The 13,208-nt window shown below is 46.9% G+C and overlaps 1 long non-coding RNA gene across 1 annotated transcript; it reads left to right on the top strand.

Moving 5' to 3' along the window:
* The first annotated feature begins 5,806 nt into the window (after window positions 1-5,806).
* LOC144374527 (uncharacterized) lies at window positions 5,807-7,020 on the top strand. Its single transcript, XR_013433899.1, has 2 exons — window positions 5,807-6,230; window positions 6,521-7,020. It is a non-coding gene; the product is annotated as an uncharacterized LOC144374527 (long non-coding RNA).
* The last annotated feature ends 6,188 nt before the right edge of the window (window positions 7,021-13,208 follow it).

The following is a 13,208-nucleotide window of genomic DNA, read 5'->3' as shown; positions in this document are numbered from 1 at the left end:
TCATTGCTCTCAGAATGTGTCATTGTCTCATCAGAGGAGGTTGGGCAGGGGACAGCAGTTCACAGGATCCGTAGAGAAGAAGGGAGAGAGGGGACCTGGAGAGACTGAGTGGGCAGTGGATAAGGGACCCCCCAGCGTGGTGCAGCCGAGGCCCCCTGCCTCTGCGGGGAGAGAGGACATGGTCCCATAAGCCCCCCCCAGGCAGAGGACCCTGTGGAAGCCGAGCTCTTCCTGTGCCTGCCGTCCCACTTCACTCAATCCCGTGGTCTCCACATGGGACTGCAGGTGACAGCAGCTTCATGTTCCCAGCAGGCAGGGTTCCACCGTGTCCACATGCCCGTTTCCTAGATCTGCCGTCTGTCCATGGGCCCTTGGGTGGATTCCCTACCTGGCTGTTGTGACCAGTGCTGCAGTGAACGGGGGCGTGCAGGGGTCCCTGGGGCCCGAATCTGTTTGTTTGGATACATGTGCCCAGAAGTGGGGCCGGTGGGTCACAAAGGAGGTCCAGGAGGAGGGCGAAGAGAATCCAGGGAATGGGCGCAAAGCCCCTGGGGCAGGAGGAGGAGGTTGCCAAGTCCACCCCACAGCCAGGGACTGTATGTGATGCATGTGTCCACAGAGCTGGAGGAGCGGATGGGGGGATAGGAAGGACATAGAATGAAACCGACATCATCATGACTGTGTGTATATGCATGACTGCAGGACCAATGTGATTCTGCAACCTGTATACTCAGAAAAATGAGAAATTATACCCCATCTCATTCAAATGTGTGATATGTCAAGGTCATTGTACTGTCGTGTGTAACGAAGTAAAACAAATAAAAAGTTAAAAAAAAGAGCTGGAAGAGAGAATCGTGAACCACAAAATTGATAATTGATATTTAAAGCAATGGATATGCTGATTATTCTGATTTGATCATCACACAATTTACACATATCAAAATATCACATTGTACCCCATAAATACATTCTATTATTTGTATACATACAAATACATGCAATTGAAACTTTCTGGAGATTACTTCCCTTCCAATAAATATGGTGCTGTTTAAAAAGTTAAACTGCAGCCAGGTACATTGGCACACACCTGTAATCCCAGTGGCTTGGGAGGCTGAGGCAGGAGGATTGCAAGTTTGAGGCCAGCCTGAGCAACTCAGTGGGGGGTTAAGCAACTTACCAAGAGTGTCTCAAAATAAAATACATGTATATAGAAAGGAGCCGGGGATGTGCTCAGGGATTAAGCGCCCAGGGTTCACGCCCTGATGCAAAAACAAAAAAAATAAAACAAAAATCATGATTGCCTGGCATTTCACCCGTACACCACATGCCGTTCTCATTCGCTCAGCAGGTCCTACTCTAGTCACCGCCTGGGCCTGATGACACTCTTCCTTTCCATGGTCTTCCCAGGGGACTGGGAGCCTTTCCTTGGTTCGTTCCTGTTTTATGGGTGCTCTTCCTTCAAGCCCTTCCAGTGCCTTTCTCTTGGGCGGTCCCGCTTTTCTTAATGATTTCGTACTATCTTTCAATTCAAGAAAATCCATTTCTTGGGACAAACGTTCTTCTTCTATCTGTAGGCACACAACCCATGTAGACATGTGGTGCCTCATGTTTGCTGCTGACTTAGGTCCTGCTGTTTAGGAGTCACTGTGTGCCTTTTCTCCTTGGTTGTGATATCCATCTTGGAAAATCTTCCTGCTCTGAGGTCACTGCACACAGCTCCCCTGCTTTCCCCTGTGACCTGTAGGGAGCCACATCAACCCGAGCAGAGCTGGATATGGGTGTGCCCTCCCTGGGGGGCTGAGACTGGAGTCAGAGCATGAGGGACCAGGACAGAGCAGGGGGTGCCAGGCAGAAGGGACGTGGCTTGGGACTCCCAGGTCCTGCTGGCCCCGGAGGGGCTCCAAGGGCACATTGTGTTAGTCAGCGTTTTGCGGCTGTGACTGAAGGACCCGACCAGAACAATTTTAGAGGAGGGCTCCTCTGGGCTGCAGGTGAGGCAGAACATCATGGCAGAAGAGTGTGGCGGAGGGAAGCAGCTCACATGGTGATCAGGAAGCTGAGAGAGACTCCACTGTGCAGATGAGCCACGTCCTCCAGCCACACCCACCTGCCTCCAGTGACCACCCAGGTAATCCCATCAGGGACCAAGTCACTGACTAGGTCAAGGTGTAGCCCAGTCACCGCTCCTGCAGACCTTCCTGTGTGTCTCACACCTGAGCTTCTGGAGGACACCTCATCTAAACCACAACCACAGCTTTGGCCCCCACCAACAGCAAGTAGATGCACTTTCCTCTTAGCATGTCCAACTGTGGGTCCCTCCCAGGTGCTGCTGGGCTCCACAAGGAGGGGACCCTCCAAGGAGGTACCTGTGAGCCTGGGCCCTGTGTCAGCAGCCGGGGGAGAGCTGGGGGAGGGGGAGGCAGGAAAGGACAGAGCTGCCATGGGGCTCTGGCCACGCCTCCTCCTCGCCTGCGGGCCTGGGTCCTCACTGGTCTGGAGATTTGTGCTGATGTAAAGAGCAGGGCCCTGGCATTTCACAGAAAGCAGCACTGAGGTTCATCCACCTTCCATCCCCTCCCCAGGTTGGAAAGGATGCTGTTTCACCTGCTCATCTCCCATGTGCACCACTGTCCATTTCCCTCCTGCATTGCTTGTGCCCTGGATGGACTGATCCATTTGTAATTCCACCCTGCTCCAGGGAGTGGCTGGCCTTGGACTGCCTTCTGGGCACTCAGGAAGTGATGTGAATCTCTCCATGGCCTTCCATAACCCGTGTCCTGTGGGTGGATTTGCTAGTTCAGGAGCCTCTCACACACTCAGGGGGCCCGGAGAGGAGGGTAGCACACGTTAAGATCTCTGCACCCTCATCCCTCAGGGAAGCCTGACATCTGGTACACACAAGCTGCCCCCCGAAGGCTGCTCAGGACCTCCCCCTTGTCCCAAGCTCTGGGAGAGGGGTTTCTTAGCACAGTTTATTGTTCATCTTCAGGTAACGTTGGGCATTTCAATTCCAGTTGGTTCTCACACACCTGTATGGTATTATGTTCCTCGTGTAAGTAGCATGTGTTTTTTGTGTTATCTGTTTTAGCCTTTTTGCTGCTGTGACCAAAAGACCTGGAAAGAACAACTTTAGAGGAGGAAGCATTTATTTGGGGGTCACAGTTTAAGAGGTCTTAGTTCTTAGATGGAGGACTCCATTCCTTGGGACCTGGTGGGAAGCAGAGCATTACTGCAGGAGAGTTTGGAGGAGGAGGAGAGTGGCTGGGAACAGGGCACCAGGAGGAGAAAGAGGGAGGAGGAGGAGAGATGGGGGAGGGAGAGAGAGGGAGGGAGGGAGGGAGGGAGAGGGGAGGGAAGGAGAGGGAGAGGGAGAGGAAGCAATCAGTTTAATATTCTTCTTCAGGTATCGTTGGGCATTTCAATTCTGGTGTGTTCTCACACACCTGTATGGTAGTATGTTCCTCATACAAGCAGCATACACATTTTTTTGTGTTATCTGTTTTACGGAGAAGGAGACTGACTAGATTAAGACTCATAATCTGATCATTTCACTTCTGAACTTTCTTGCAGGGTCTCATGTGAGTTTGGGGGACACTCGCATCTAAACCATAACAATACTTTTCTGTACTGTTTAAATAGGATTTATTGACCTCCCCAAATGACATACGGTATGTGACATATGATAAATGTCAAGTGCTGGTGGTGACCCAGGGCTTGGTCTCCCTCCTTCATAGGGACCTTCTAAGAGGCTTCTTTCTGCCCTCTGCAGGGCGGCCTGACCTGGTGGATCCCCTCTGGCCCTTCCCACTTTACTGAGTCGGCCTGTATCTTCATGCAGCAGACTGGCTGTCTGTGCTTTATTCAAAGGCACCAGCCCCTGTCACCTCTGCCATTGGCTTTGTCGCTCAGTGTGAAGGTGGAAGGTGGTGGTCAGGTGGAGGGGCTGTGCCCCACGCCTCGTCCCTGCTGCCTGGCGAGGACTCGCTCACCAAGGGCTGTCCTCCTGGCCCTGCCCTGCCCTGTTGTAGATGCCAGGCTGGGAGCATCCTTTACATGTGTCCCTGCTGTTTACACAGATCTCAGGTGTTTGATTTTTGTCATTGTTTAAAGGTACACAGTTAGAAATGGATTTGCTGGGTCATAGGTTATGAATATATTCAGTTTTTACAGATGAAGTCAAATCATTTTTCACTATCAGAATGTTTGTAAGAAATAATATTTAAGCAGTCCAATTGCTTCACATATTTGTCTATAAATGTCAGAATTTAAAAAAAAATCCCTCACTCTCCTTGGCTTGAAGCATGAATTCTGCTCTTCATTCTTAGGGCAAGTCATTAACACAAGCGGGAGTTTCCTGTGCTGCATTCTGTGAAATGCTCACCCACCTATTTGACTGTGGGCTGCTGTTAACTATGATTATTGAGAAGATGTTTTCATTCTGCATTATGGACATCAGCCCCGCGACTGGTAAGTTCGATTGCGGCTTGCACTCGGCACTTTTATGACGACTCCATGAAGAGTCCTTTTCTTTTACGATTTGCTCTGTGGCTGTGTAAATCAGCCTTCGCGGCAGTCACTGCTATCTTTGACAATGTCTCAAGATCTTCATCTCCTTTCTGTGCCTGATCTTCATCTCCTTTCTGTGCCTACACCGCCCGGACCCCAGGCCAGGTAGAGGTCTGACCGCAGGACAGGTCATCACAAGTGTATCCTTCACCCACCACACCGCATGTCTGCTCAAGTTCAGGGGTGGGCACCTCTTGCTTTTTCACTAATGAGGACACCGGTTTCCTGGTCTTGCTCTTTCCTTGCCAAGTCTTTATAGAGGACTTCCCTAGTTTGCAGTGTCAGGTGGTAGATTTTCAGTTTCTCCTGGACTCTGCAGGGCCCAGGCTCTGTGGTGCCTGGAGCAAGGCTGCAACCTCCTCTGACCCCTTCCAGGCATCCTGCTGCTCCTGGGCTGGTGCACCCTGCTGCTCACCCTCCTTCGGGGCTTGAGCTCCTGGCTCTTCCCACTCATGGTGCCTCTCCTCCCCACGGCCCTGGACTATTCTGTGGTAGTTCGGGTTCCTTTAGTGAAGGATTCTTGCTTGTTTCTTTTGGTGTGGATCCTGTTCTGTCACCGAGGGCAGGGCAGGAGGGAGCCACCCTGACCTGATGGAGCTTGGTCTATGAGGAAGGCAGGAAAGGAGTAATAGAGATGAGCTCTTAGGTCAGTGGACAGTTCTGTTAAGGCAAACGCAACAGGGGGCGGGCACCGAGGGAGGGATGGAATCTTAGGGGTGTCACCAGGGCTTCCCCGAGACACAGTGCCATGGCTCTGGGAGCGAAGCTGGAGATCTGGAGGAGGACACATGCCAGGCATGGAGGAGGCCAAGGCAAGTGTACTGGCCTGGGAAAGGCTCAGCCACAGGCCAGGTGGCTACAGGGGGACACCGGGAAGATGGCAGTGACAACCCTGAGGGTACAGAGTGCTGTGGGTCCTTCCTGTTGAGACAACCAACTGAGGGTCCAAATCATTTGAGAAAAAAAAAAGTCTGTCCTGAACATGTGCAAACTGCCTAGTCCCTGTGGCAGTGCCATGTGACAGTGCCCTGTGACAACTTCCTATTCCGCACGGACGCTTGCTGAGTACGTAAGTCGTCCAGAGGTGACTGACACTCCCTGGGAGGGTGTGCGCAGGCTGTGAGTGGCACACTTGAGGTGGTAAGGGTCCCGGCTTAGGTGGTGGGCATCCTGGACAGAGCCTGCCGACATGGAGGGTCAACCTGCTTACTTTAAGAAAGGCCCAACGGCAGACGTTCAGTTTGAAGGGTCAACAATCTGATAAAAAAAACATGCAACTCAATCATATATTTCTAATGAAACTGATAAATATAGATGCCCCTCAACTGAAACACAAATGCTTAAAGGTATAGAAATCAAGTACACGCTGCGTCTTACGAATTGTTGGGAGGAAAATGGACGTGAGGGTCCTACTTTACAAAGAACGCTGCCCACGGTGAGACCAACATCACGAGGCACCGACTTCTATAAAACGCAGTCCTCAGGAGCAGCAGTCTTCATTGGTTCCAGGATTAACTCCCGCGTTCATTGCTGTGCAAATGTTTCCATTGATCAAAAGCCTCCCTGATGGAGGACTATCAACGTGGGGAGATACATGGTGCTTCTGGATTCTACTCCACTGCTCCTCCCTCTCAGACCATCCTGCACCCCTTCCACGTTCCGAGGTGATTTTCAAGGACTGGGCCTCCCATCAGGGCCTGGCACCTCCAGTTCTTTTGTGTCCTTGTTTTGGTCCCTTGTCAATGGGGACCCTGCCATTGCCTGCTCTCATTTTACCTGTGTCCTTTCTGTCCCGAGTTGTGTGAAAACCTTTAGCCACACGGTGGCCAGGAGGAGCCCACCCAGTCAGGAAGACCCTGCCTGTGTGTGACCTTAGCCTTCACCCCGTGAGCAGGCCCTATGTCCTGCGCTGCAGGTACAAGTAGCTCAACCTGCATTTTGTCATTTGGACCAGGACCCTGGAATGTCAGCCCAGCAGAACAGAAGTGCTGTATTTGGATCGCGAACAGGAGCACGCCTGGACCCCCAGAGGTCTCCAAGGCTGAGACCCTGCAGGGCAATCTGAAGAACTGAGGTAGAGGCAGAGCGTCCTGGGCTTCACAGGGCAAGCTGGGGACTCACACGACACCCCTGGACACCACGGCTGCTGTAGGCCTGTGAGCCCCTCCTGGAATGTGCACACAGACCTGAGAGCCAGAGAGCGTCTGAATAGCCACCTCCAAAAGCTAATGCTAGCTGCTCTCACGGGGGATCCACAATTTTCTCTCCCACCCGAAACAAAGAGAGCACCCTGGGCACTCCCATCCTCCAGTTGTTATTTAGCAAACTTGTCAATCAAATGTGTGTAGAAAGGGACCCATTTACTAACAAGCCTGAGGTCTCTTCTACATCTTCTGGCCCTGTATGCGTTTGCCTGGATACAACATTTAAATAAAAACAAATTAAATACACTAATCTATTTATTTCTAGTTTTTATTAGTGCATTGAATAAATCTTTCCCTATTCTGAATTCCAAAAGAAACTCCGTTATTTTTTTCCATGAGAAGATTGGCAGTTTTGTTTTTGCCATCATTAAATAAATACATTTGGAGCTGGTTGTGTCTATGGAGTGAGGTAGGGGTTCATTTTATTTTCCATTCTGCTTACCAACAGCCCCATTTTCTCCTATTTATTAAGGTGCTCCTCCTATCATAATCTGAAGCTTCATTTATATCATGAGTTTGCTTCTGGGATCCATATCTTATGTTCCCTCCCCCCCCACCCCCGTGACCCCTTACCAGAATATTAGGACTTTCTGTAAAAGTGGAGGAAAACAAGTCTGTTTCCTTTCCTCGTCCATCTCATTCAGAATCATCCTGGATTTCCTATACCTTTACTTTTCTGTATGAATCTTTTTTTAGGTATTTGGGGAAAGTGATTTGAATCTAAAGATCATATCACACTAGGAATGATTGACAGCTTTATGCTGGTAGATCTTCTTATCCACAAAGATGGCATTTTAAAAAATAAGCCTTTATTTGAAAGCAGTTTTTTTTTTTAAAGAGAGAGAGGTAGAGAGAGAGATAGAATTTTATTATTTATTTTTTAGTTATCGGCGGGCACAACATCTTTGTATGTGGTGCTGAGGATCGAACCCGGGCTGCATGCATTCCAGGAGAGCGCGCTACCACTTGAGCCATATCCCCAGCCCCAGCAGTTTTAAAATTTATAGAAAAATTGTGATTTTAACATAGCTTTCCTTATTGCTAACATCTTATGAGTGGGGCACGTTGATGACCACTAATAAACAAATATCAATGCTTGAATCTTTCAACTCAGATTTCTTGAATTTTTATCTAATGTTCCTTGCTAAACCCTTCTATCATTTCTAAAAGTTCTTCCATGTATTAAATTGAGTTTTTTATAAACAATTATTGACTCTACAAATAATGGTAATTTTAGCATATCCATTGAAATCCTGCATCTCTATTTTTAATTGTTTTTCATTGTTTTTGTGATGGTTGGTATTTTCAATATAACACTGAACAGAAGTGTTGGCAGCTGACTTTTATATCTCATTTTTTTCCTACTTCAAGGGACTGTTTCTAAGCTGCTCCACCTTAGATTCATTTTTTTTCTGGGTATTTCTAGGTTTTTTTTGTTGTTGTTTAATAAACATTATTGTTTGGTAAAGATGCCTAGTTATCTTCTGAATTTAGGAAATGCTTTCTGACATAAAGAGGGGTTAACTTGTCCATGAACTTTTGAAGTCTGGCACCCACACAGAAGGGGGAGTGGAACCTAGATGCACTGGTGTGTGACCCTCCACCAGGTGGACGCCCTCCTGCAGGAGTCAGCACTGAGGTCAGGACGATGCGGGTCCCTGCATCCTGGGGAAGCCCACTGCTGCCCACTCCGTGGGAGTTCTGCCTCTGTCCTTCGTGCCCTGAGGTTTCATGCCAGCATGCAGCTGCGGTGCTTCGGGCATCGTAGGTGAGGGCTCTACTGCTCCGAGCACTTCATTGTTCAATACATGGAGCGTGATGTTTCCTTTCCATTATTCATGGACATCTGGGATATTTCTAGCTCCAACATAGTGAATAATGCTGGTACAAGCTTTTGATGTGTCTTTTGAAGAATCTACGTGTGCAGGTGCCAACGGAGGGATGAAATTGCTTGTGTAAGATGTGGGCTTGTTGAGCTGTGGAGAACTTCAGCAAAGATTCTCCCAAACAGGCTGTTCCCAGTACACGCTCACAAGCACAGCATGAGCCTCATCCACTCCGCGGCTAGGTCAAGGCCTGCTCCTGCCCATCATCCACATTTGGACCTCCTGGTGCACATGAATGATGGTGTCATTTCATCCCTCTGATGACCAACGGAGTGCAGCAGACCCCCGTGTGAGTTTGACCATTTGGATGTTGGCTTTCATGAAAGGTCCCAGGTTGAGGGCCTTCTGAGCCGCCTGTACCTCTGACTGACTCGCACACACTCCACCTAGGACCTGGGCACATGTGCCACGTGGATTCCACTCTTTCCTGCCTCACTGTGTGTGTGTCTTCCACTGCATGACTGCGTCTTCTTGGGAATGGATGCTCTTAGCCGGGAAGCGGTCCAACGTGGCTCTTCTCTGTCCTTCATGCTTCACGATTTTAGCACCAAGTATAAGGTTTTAGTTACTCAGAGCCCATGAAGATGTCCTTCTAGGTTCTGGGTACCAATGCATTGTTAACCTGGGATATTAATGCTAACATCCCTCTTTGGCTGCCATTTGCATGTGGAGGGACGCACCACAGGAGCCACTTAGGGCTGCTACTAGACTATGCCGTTTGCTCCCACTCTGCGTGTGCGGTGTGTCTTTTGCTGTAGTCAGGTGGTTGCACAGGTGTGGGCTTGTCTGGGGAAGCTCAGTGTGGTCCTACTGCATCTGTCCAAGCTGGCAGCCATGTCCTGTACAGCCTTTGATAAAGAGCTGCGCCTCCGTGGTGCAGGTAGGCCGCTGCGGCTTCCCCCTGCCTAGGCTCTTCCCTGGGGTCTGCAATTCCACATGACCTTCAGACTCAGGTCTGAATTTCTACACACTCAAATATGCTCTTGGAATTTTAATTTAAATTACATTAAATCTATTTATTAATAAAAGAAAAACTGTCATTTTTATATTAACAAATATGGATGTTTCCTTTTGTAAGTTGGACTTTTCTAAAAAAATAATCAATTATTTTCAAACTGTGAAGGACCCGCTTTGGTTTGGGTTTTTGTAATTCTAATCTAATGTGTTCATGAAAGAAAATAAAATGTGGTAATGTTGAGATTTCCATAAAAATTTTATCTCATCATAAACAGTTAACATTTTACCACCTGTGCTTTGTGTTGCACTATCATAAAGGTCATATGCATCTTTCATTACATTAATTTCTAGGTATTTGTTTATTTGATGCTATCAGAAAATACATCAATTTAGTATTTTTGTTCTGCATATTTTGTTTCTGATACGCCAAAACATATTGAATTTTATTATTTGTTTTATATTATTCTTGCAATATTTATTTACTAATTCTGACTATTTGGACTCCTTTGGATTTCTAAACCCATAAATTATATCATCTGAAACAAAAATTTTGTATTCTCTTTTTAAGCTCCTTTGGGCCTTGTCACTTGTTTTCCTTGCCATATTGCACTGGCTGTGATCCACTTTGCATTGAGTTTGCATTGAGTTTGCTGCATGGTTGTAGATAGGTGTATTCCTGCTGTTGCCAAGGACAACATTTCTCAGAGATCTCCTTGTCTATGTTAGGCTGTCTGCTCTGCTCTGACCCATGTTGATGCAGAAATTTTGAGTTTCAGAGGTCTCAGCCTATGGGAAGCCAGCTCCATTGCTTTGGTCATGATGTGAGAAAAACTATCATGGAAGAAGGGTAGTTTGCAAGAAGCCTCTAAACCCATAGCTTCTATGAAGCAGAAAGAAAGGAGGACCAAGTGGCAAAATATAAACTCCAAGTACATGCCCGCAGGGACCTCCTTCTTCCAGACACGCACATTCTCCATTTACCAACCAATGCAGCACTTCTTCCAAATTATGAATCCACCCAATGGTGCCATAATCCATGAATAAATTCAAACTCATAATGTGATCATTTCACCTCTGATTATTCCCACATTGACTCACTTCAGCTTTTGAGGTACACTGAACTCCAAAATTTTACATGCCACCCATGATCCCCCAAAGCTATTAACATCTCACCCTGGAAAATGTGTGCAGTATATTTACAGTAGATGCCCAAATCTAAATAGTTTTAGCACTGCTCCAAACTGCAAGTTCAGAGTCTCTTCTGGGACTCAAATTAGACTTTTGGTTTTCAGACCTTGTAGGAATCAAAATCAACTCATGTATAACTAAGGTACAGTGGCACAGAGTAGGTATTTCCATTCCAAAGGGAGAAATAGACACACAGAAAGTAAAGCTGGCTATGATCAAAACCTAAATGTAGCTGGGCTAACAACACCTCTTTCCCCATGCTCAGCATCTGGGCACATGTTGTGGACAGTGGGCTCCAAAGGACTTGGGCAGCCTTGACCCATGTCCTCTCACATAGGCTAACTGTATCCTTAGCCAGAAATCTCCTGACATATAGTCCACATTGCTACCATCTCTTAGTCCCAGGGGTCACTACTGAAGATTTAACTTCCTTCCACAACTACACACATGACCCTCTCAGGGCCTACTTACATGAATTCTCACTTTGTTACACTTTGACCTTCCTGGCCGACCTTTGCAATCCTATGGAAGCCTTTATGACCATCTAACTCCAGGATTCTGCATTCCTGCAGAACCAGCACCACATGCTTGAAGCCACTGACTGCCCCCATCTCAAGCAGTAGCCAAGCCTCTGAGGAACATGGAAGGGGCGAGTTTTATGTGGCTGAGTGAGCATGGAGAACAAACTTCCTAGTAGTTTCTCTTCTCAGTGGAATTTGTATATTCATACCTTGTGAACATGATTTGTGAATCTGGCCAATTCCTGAAATGACCTTAAGCCACTTCTCTACTGTGTCTGTGTAATTTTTTAGAATATCTTTGGTGACTGTAATGCATTAACAACCACAATTCCTGAGGCCCAGAATTACTCCCCCTTTTCTGACCAAAATGTAAGCTTACACTCTTCCTTGTGCTCCACCTTCCCCCAGTAAACATGAATAAAAGCTGCTAGAAACATCAATATCATTGCTTGAATGCTGTGCTTCCTTGACATTTCTTCCATCAGAGTAATGAGTATATCACCTCTAAATTTAGCCACAGGAATGCGATAGGACATAAGCATAAAGTAGACAACATCTTTGACAGAATGTAACATAAATGTCTTCTACTCCCTTTTCCAGCAGAATCCTCCTCCTGTGCAAACTCATGAGCACAGTATTTCCTAGCAACAATCCTATCAGCATTATTGTTTAGAGCTTCCACCAGAATCACATGATAAGTTCATTAACAATGTTCAAAGCTTTTCCAGCATACATCTCTAAACTATTCAAAGTATCTATCCCAATTATCAAAGTCCCCACAAGTTTCTGAACCAAATATTTAGGCAAGTCACTGCAAACAACTCACCTGTTGACACCTATTTCTATTCTAGGTGGCTTTTTTTGTCTGTATGAAAGAGATGACTAGAATAATTAGAGGAGGAAAAATTTATCTTTCTTGGATTCAAAGGTAATTCATAGTCAGCTGTGTTCCTAACTCTGGGCACAATATGAGGCCAAACATCCTGTCAGAAGAGTGTTGTTTAAGAAAGCAGCTCAGGCATGGCCACTTGGAAGCACAGAGGCGGCAATTCACCAGGCACAAAATGGAAACCCCCATGCACGTTCACATGGAACTACTTCTTCTAGCCAATACCTACCAGCTTATACTGGTCTCTCATTTAATCCTATGCATGCATTAAAGCTCCTGTAACTCTATGTTTTCACCTTAAATATTTCTTGCATTGTCTCACACAGGAGCTTGTGTGGGACACCTCATATTGAACACTGTAACACTTTATAGTGTCCTGTTCAAATATGATTTGTCCTGTATTGCAAAAAGCCCATTGAAACCATGCTGAGAGCAATAAGAATGGTCCCTTGAGTGAACTATAGGAGGCCAGACTAATGGAAATATTTTGAATAAAATGTGTCCTTTCACAAGTGATGGTTTGTTTTTGCTTTTTGCTGGAATCTTGTGTCACTCTATATCCAAAAGCAAAGAGAGTTCAGCATCCCTGTGTTTGCCAACTAAGATAAATGAAAAAGACAAAGTTCTGACCTGGCACTGATATGGGTTATTTCCACTATGGACCAGTACAGGGACATGCTCCATGGGCCCTATTGCATGGTGTCTGTTGTCCCTGCTGCATGCTGCATCACTGACACCCCCTCACAGCTCTGATCTCTACTGGGACTGCACTGCAGTGACCTACATATTCTGCCCTCAGGGAGCATGAATGAGAGAAGGCAGGCTGAGGACCTTGAACTATACTACAGAGCAATAGTGACCCAAACAGCATGGCATTGGCATCAAAATCGCCTCATACATCAATGGTACAGAATAAAAGACACAGGGAGTAACCCACATAATTACAGCTATCTTATATGAGACCAAGGCACCAAAAATGAACATTGGAGAAAAGATA

The sequence above is a fragment of the Ictidomys tridecemlineatus genome, unplaced genomic scaffold (assembly GCF_052094955.1).
Source record: "Ictidomys tridecemlineatus isolate mIctTri1 unplaced genomic scaffold, mIctTri1.hap1 Scaffold_73, whole genome shotgun sequence".
In the NCBI taxonomy this organism is placed as follows: domain Eukaryota; kingdom Metazoa; phylum Chordata; class Mammalia; order Rodentia; family Sciuridae; genus Ictidomys; species Ictidomys tridecemlineatus.
The sequence above is the reverse complement of the archived record's forward strand: the minus strand, read 5'-3'. Positions and strand labels throughout refer to the sequence as shown.